We start from the raw sequence: 7,856 nt of genomic DNA, 5'->3' as shown, positions 1-7,856 counted from the left end.
CTTTTTTAACGTTAGTTAATAAAAATGTTTATGTTGTTGTTCACAGTCTTAACTATTGTTACCAGATATCATTTTTTATCTTAAAATTAACATTTTGAGATGAACTAAGAATAAATGCTGTAAAAGTAATGTTTTATTGTAAGTTCATGTCAACTAATACCAATGTAGCCTATAGTGTTAACAGTTACAATAATTATTATCACTATATTATTTCTAGAGCACAAAAATAAAATTTTTGAACAAAATTCCACCAAAACTTAACAGTTAGTACAATGTCATCTTTGTGTTTGCATGTGTAAGTGAGAGAGAGAAAGAGAGAGAGAGAAATAGAACAGCCATGATGATTGTGTTTGAATCATTGATGATTCTCTTCAGTTGGTGCCGCTCATGTTTCTGTGGAGTGCTTCTGTGGGTGTTATACAGCTTAGAACCCCAACCCATCAGACATGCATAAAGTTTAACTGAAAGCTAAAAAAAAAAAAAAAAACGGCAGCCAGGTATTTAAAATTTGCAATAGATTCTTGGAAGGCACCAGCTGACAAATGTTGTTGTGCAAGGAGTTGCTGATTATTTTGACAGCCTGCTTCTTGAATATTGATTCAATTGGGCAGACAGTACCCAATGATTTTAATTTTTCTGTAAAAAAAAAAATCCTGTTGTTTTTACAAAAAAATCCATGTCAGATGTGAATAATTCTGTAGTAAAAAAAAAAAAAAAATACAGTCAAAATGTAAACATATTTACAGAACAGCCTGTAAATTTGTACATTAAAGTTTACAGTATAAAACTGTAATTTACACACACACAAAAAGCAATTTAAACTGGTAAATCCAACAACACACACTGCTTCTAAAATCTATTAAAAGAGGAAGCCACATCTCACAATCTCACAGAAGTAGCCTTTCCACAAGTTCAATTTTACAGAAGTTGCACAGTCGCAAACACAAAACAGAAGATGTAACATAAATCCCAAATGTGCATAACTGCTAAAAACAGTTAAGCAACAATTATTTAAATGAAATACTTTCAAATGTGAAGTGTCCCACTGGGAATTCTAGTAATGTTAGTTTTTTTATTGTAAATTATAATTTGTTGAAACATTTTTACCTGTATATAGTACAGGAACTTATTACCAGTTTTTTTTCCATAGCGTTTTTGCAATGTTGTACAGTTAAAATTACACTCATTTTTTTACAGTGAAAGTACAATTTGCTGCAGTCTCATGCTGTGACTAACCCATACCAGACATTTACTGTATACGTTATTTTAGCAAAGAAGACAATATCGTCCTATTTGAGCTTCTGAGAAATGATGATTCCTAGAAAGCTAAGTGACTCAGCTGTGGTGACAGTTGAGCCCAGAAGTCCTTCTCCTAATTATGGTTGCATGCCTCTAGACACTGCAATGAGCTGTGTTTGTCATATATCTCCATTCACTACCATAATGCAGTTGTTGTTGAATGTGTAGCTAATATAAAGTTGTTTTTGGTGCTACAAATAATTAATAAAGTAATGTAAATTATATTATTATTAAAATAATAATATTTGACAGAACTGTAAGTTCCCACCATGCCCCAAATCCAAACATTTGTTCTTCCTTCTCACTTCCTCCCCCCGCCCATGCATATGCAGTGAAATATACATTCCTACAACCCAACATGCAAACAATAATGAACTAAATTTCAAAATAAAAAATAAATACAAAACTAAATATGCAACAAACGGTTAGACAAACGGCTACAACAATTTATTTTAAATTAACTGAAGCAAAAAGGTTTAAACTGCTTCCCTGGCTGTTACGACCTATTAATACACCCTGACAATTTAGTATTTAACTCAGAACGAACTCCCTGTAAAATAGATCCAGACTGGAATTTCCAGTGTTATTTCTTTGTACTTATTAGAGGGTGTGGCATTCAATGAAATTTATACTACCAAAAGACTAAGCATTTCCATTCATTTCAGTGTCATCATAATGTCATGAGTTGAAAAAAATGACATGGCTACTTTTGAATGCTCAAGTTACCACTAGAATGATTTAGTTACAGCATCTGCCAGCAGGGGCTAACTGGTTCATGCTAACCAGACAAATTCTTTGAGTTCAGCGTCTTTTTCCTAATTGCCTTGCACGCCATTACTCACTCAGTGTCATAATTCATTGATTGGTCCAAACCCTTTGTGCCCTACTTACAGTATTCACAATGTTGTTGTTTTAATCAAAGTTATATTAGGAAGATGAGTCAGATATAGTAGGTGTTTAAAATGTTTAACTTTTTTTTTTTTTGGTGAGGGATTTAGAGTAAATATGGGCAGTGTGTTAGAAGTGTGATTTCCTGTGCTGACCATCACATTATGGCTTTGCAGGTTTCACCAAATGTAATTAGACAATAACATTCCCTTGGTTGAAATGTAACTACTAGGAACAGTCTTTCTCAGATAGTTACATTCAGTGTTACTCAAGGTTTCCTGGGATTGTCTCGCCAACACCTACAAAACAAAGCATTATAATCTCTACTAGTCATTCCAAAGATAATTACAGGTTGGCTTAGTGCGTGCAGATCAACTTTTATCTGCTTGTAAATCTGTCCAAACACAAATTTTCTGAAACAAACATCTTTTCTTTAACACTGCTTAAGAAAGATAAGAGAAGAAGTCAAGACAGAGAGAAATGAACAGAAACCAGCTTGAGAGAGAGTGAGATAGAAAGAGAATGAGAGACTTTCAGTGCCACGACTGCCGGGTACCAAGTGGTATTTAAAATTTAGAATTAGCAAATGAGAACTGAAACAAACAATTTCATATGTATGGTAGAATATTTCATATACGTATTGTAGTATGGTAGTAATATAGTCGTGATATATACTGTAGGCTATGTGTGTATGGGGAGGACCCTGGACCACAAAACCAATCTTATGGGTAAATTTTTTAAATTGAGATATAATTTAAATAAGCTTTCCATTGATGTATGGTTTGTTAGGATAGGACAACATTTGGCCGAGATACAACTATTTGAAAATCTGGAATCTGAGGGTGGAAAAAAATCGAAACATTGAGAAAATCACCTTTAAAGTTGTCCAGTTATGTTCGCGATTGTGCTGCATTCACTCACAGAAATAAATGTTTTAAATATTTACGGTTGGAAATTTACAAAATATCTTCATGGATTTTTCCTGTGTCTCCCTGTGTTTGCAGTCCTGTGCTGGTTCGTTGTCTATGTTTCTTCGTGTTTCTTGTTTGATGCCATATGCCTGTCTTGTTTTCCCCCACGGGGAGTTTTGGTTTGTAGTTTTGTTTAATAAAGATCCTGAGTTTCCTGCACATGAATCCTCGCTTCACTATTTACCATTCTGTGACTATATATATATACAGTATAATATATATATATATATATATAATGAAGAGTTAATATGCAAAAGCCTCTAAGTGCTATCTGAAATTTTCTTCTAGAATGATCATTTTTATAAAGCTTGTATATTTAAGTTAAGTCATTTCACTTAAATGACAATTAATAGGTAATTTGCATTGCCATTTAAGTGAAATTATTGAACTTATACGAGCTTGATAAAAATGATCATTCTAGAAGAAAATTTCAAATGGCACTTCAGTGGCAACTCTTCATATACAGTATATACACACATATAACTGCTTTAATTCTTTGTGGCAGAGATTCAACAAGGTAATGGAAACATTATTATATTTTGGTCCATAGTGAGTTGCTGCAGATTAGTTGGCTGCACATCCATGATGCAAATCTCCTGTTCCACTATGATGCTCTATTGGATTGTCATATGGTCACTATGGAGTTGAGGCCATTTGAGTATAGTGACAGTGAAGTCAGTGTCATGTTCAAGAAACAAATTTTGAGATGATTTGAGCTTTGTGAAATGGTGCCTTATCTTGCTGGAAGTAGCCATCAGAATATGGATACACTGTGGTCATAAATGGATGGACATGGTCAGCAACAATACTCAGGGAGGCTGTGGCGTTTAAACAATGCTTACTTAGTAGTAAGGTGCCCAAAGTGTGCCAAGAAAATATCCCTCACACCATTACACCACCAGCATGAACCATTGATAAAAGGCAGGATGGATCCATGCTTTAATGTTGTTTACGCCAAATTCTGACCCTACAATCTGAATGTTGCTGCCGAAATCAAGACTTATCAGACCTGTAACATTTTTCCCAATCTTCTATTGTCCAATTTTGGTGAGCCCGTGTGAACTATAGCCTCAATTTCCTGTTCTTAGATGACAGGAGTGGATCCTGTTGTGATCTTCTGCTGCTGTAGCCCATTTACTTCAAGGTTATATGTGTTCAGAGATGCTCCTCTGCATATTTCAGTTGTAACGAGTGGTTATTTGAGTTACTGTTACTGTTGATTTTGTATTACCTCAAACCAGTCTGGCCATTCTCCTCTGACCCTGGCATCAACAAGGCATTTTCGCCCACAGAGCTGCCGCTCACTGGATATTTTTCTCTCTCTGACCATTCTCTGTAAACCCAAGAGATGGTTGTACGTGAAAATCCCAGCAGATCAGTAGTTTCTGAAATACTCAGACCAGCCTGTCTGGCACCAACAATCATGACACATTCAAAGTCACTTAAATCATCTTTCTTCCTCATTCTGATGCTCAGATTGAACTTCAGTGTCAGCAAGAAAATGAAGACGGAAATAAAAGTGCTAGATCTATTTGCTTTAATCAAATTAAACTCAAAATGTCACTTCTTACAGGTTATCTGGAAAGAGCAACACAGGAAACAGAACAACCACTTTTTTAAGACGATCTGGCAAGGAAAGAAACAAACACAGGACTATAAATCCACAGGATAACTTATCAAAGGAAACGAGAAGCATCGGGGAATGAATCAAGCAATTAATCACAATGGTAACAAAAAAGAACACAGGAAACAGAATGGGAAAACTGCAAAAATCAACTCAAAGTCAAACTTAAATACAGAATACACCTGTAACATTCAGCAGATTGTCTTTCTTGACCATGGCTGAATCCGAAATTGACCCCTATACCCTCAAATAGGCCGTTATTTGAGGGGACAGCCATTTGTTGTGGTGTACGAAATCATAGTGGACGTTATTGAGTGCACTCATTCAATCCCACATTGCACCGCAATAACGAGAGTACAACCAATGTAAGCTCAATGGCTGTCTGAATTTACTCACTCGTTTTCATTCATGAATAAAGAGAAAAAAAGCAACTAATCTATCTTATCACTTTCCCACAGTGCCCATATGCCCCTGGTGCCTAGGGGTCTTTGCCAACGCAGTGCCAATTCTCACAGTTGCGGACATGTGACCAGACACAATCCCGACTCTCTGGGCTCACAGCAGATGTTGGAGGTAAAAGAAAACAGTTCCTCATATGTGACTAAACCATTAATGTCACGGATATGTTTCAGTACAACACACTCACTTATAAAAAATGAATATCTTGACTTGCTTAAGTAGGACGTTTTCCTGGGTCAACATTGTTTGCTGGTTCAGGAACAGCATTCCTATCTTCCAGATTTTTATGTTATTAGGTTAGGCTTAGGGTTACGGTTAGGCTTTAGTGCACTCCTTCAAGTGAACTGTATTAGTGGACTAACGTAGGGAATAGTAAATGAGGGTTTAAGGGCCGATTTCGGATTCAACCCATGACTACATGCCTAAATGCATTGAGCTGCTGTCATGTGATTGGCTGATTAGATATTTGTGTTAACGAGCAGTTCAGTTGTTTTAAATTGTAATTAATATTTCACAATATTACTGTTTTTACAGAATTTTTGGTCAAAAAAATAAATGCTGCATTGGTGAGCTCCTATCAAAAACATTTTGAATGGTCATGTATATGAAATACTGAAAGAATGTAAATAGAAGGAAAATATATTAAAGAATGTCCAAACTGTTCTTTTACATACAATAAAAGTCAGTGTTGACCAAATTGGAATTCACCCCATGTTTCATTATGCTCACCTGTTTTCCATATACTGTTTGTTAGTATAAATGGTTTCATTGTTCAATTTACATATTTGTGAAGACATTTGTGACATATTTGTGTTATCTTGTCTGGGAGGGAGGAAGGACCCTCATACAGTACATCAACCTTATAATTAACTGAGATCTATTGACCACTATCGTATTAGCACTATATAGCATTAGTCTTATGTGTCAGTAGCACAATGTACTAAAGACTAAGGTTATTTCAGCCTTAACCCTAAAAGTGGCAATGTGATCTGGGTGTAACATAGTTTTTGTCGTCTTTTTTGGGGTGTAAGAATGATTTTTTTATCATTTAACACAGCCTGGTCTGTCTTGAGTATGCTGGTCACACGATTTGTTTAAAAAATTTTGTGATTAATTAGTCAGCCTGACCTAAATCCAACATGGCTGCCAGTGGTGCAGGACATTCAGATTTTGAGATAAGTAAATATATATTAAACTTACTTTTCTTTTGAAAAAATAATACTAACACTGCTAACATTAATTATGAACATTGTCTTAAAGGAGACATATCATGCTTTTAAATAGTTCCTTTTTACATATCATACATTTGTAGTCTATATAAAGCGGAAATGCAATGCTTGGGTCTGAATTCCTCATTATTATAGCTCCACAGGCCCCTTTTCTACCCCTTTTCTGAAGTGCGTCTGAGAGCAACTCGTTTTGGTGCGGTCTCTTTAAATACAATTGAGACACTTCATACCCCGCCCCCTCTCCAGGTTGCAGAGGTTCAACTCCACCCCGTTCGGCCATTTTTGTAGTCTGATAGCAGAGATAGGATTATCTAGCCGCACAGAAACGTTTTACTCACACGTTATAAAATGTCAACAACGGAAGACTTGTCCAGCCAGCCTTACATGTTCGAGCCAGAGTCGGAGCCGGAGCGAGATGAAAATGAAGACGACGAACCTGCAGAACAACGTCTTCATATGGATGTATCGCAATGGTGTGTTACTGTATTTACACATGAAACTTTGGTCTTCCGACCTTTTACCACCGTGTCGATTTATTTTGATTAATATGTGCGAGGGAGAGAGAGCAAGACAGCGTCTAGTTTGGAGACGGTGAAGTCTTGTTTACACTTTCGCCTGCGCGCGCGCGACCAGGTCTCTCTCTCTCCCTGCTCGTTCTTTCAGTCAAACATGCGCCACAAGCGCGGCAGTTCATCTACATTAGACGGTGTAATGAAGCGTGTGGGTTACTACATCCAACAACCGAACATTTTAACTTACCCTCTCGTAACTTCTGCATCCTTTAGCTTTGACTACAAAATTGCAGCGAGAAATAATAATGGCGGATTGCTCGAAGTGTTGGGCTGGAAGTCAATGTCCTTATTTGGCAGTTCCGCTGCAAATACTGTGACGTAATAGTTCACAAAACATCATAGATAACAGAAAAATCGGAACAGGTTGAGAAATAAGGCCAAAACAGAATATAAAGATATCAACGAAGCACCTGAAGAGAATAATTTCATCTTTTCTGTACTTCTAAACACTCCAAATATACAACAAAATGCATTTAAGGGCTAAAAAAGTGCATTTAGCATGATATGTCCCCTTTAAGGTAGCCTGGTAATACCAGACTCTGCTACTTCACTTTGCTTCGTAGACAGAGTCTGGAATGGCATAACAGAGAAGTGTTTTCTCTCTTGCTAGGGGGCGCTTGTCTGAAGTTTAAAATCATTGGTTACCCGTAAGCCAATCACATAACGTTTGGTTATGGCGTGTGTTATGCGCATGCTCAGCCGCATTTAACTTTCACTGTAAACACATGTATGATGCAAAAACAAAACCATCGAGCGAAATACCGGAGTGAACATGGCTGTGAACGACTTTTGCAGGTTAAGTGAAGTAAATCTA

Source organism: Squalius cephalus (genome assembly GCF_949319135.1).
Source record: "Squalius cephalus genome assembly, chromosome: 2".
In the NCBI taxonomy this organism is placed as follows: domain Eukaryota; kingdom Metazoa; phylum Chordata; class Actinopteri; order Cypriniformes; family Leuciscidae; genus Squalius; species Squalius cephalus.
Note: the sequence above shows the minus strand (reverse complement) of the source record.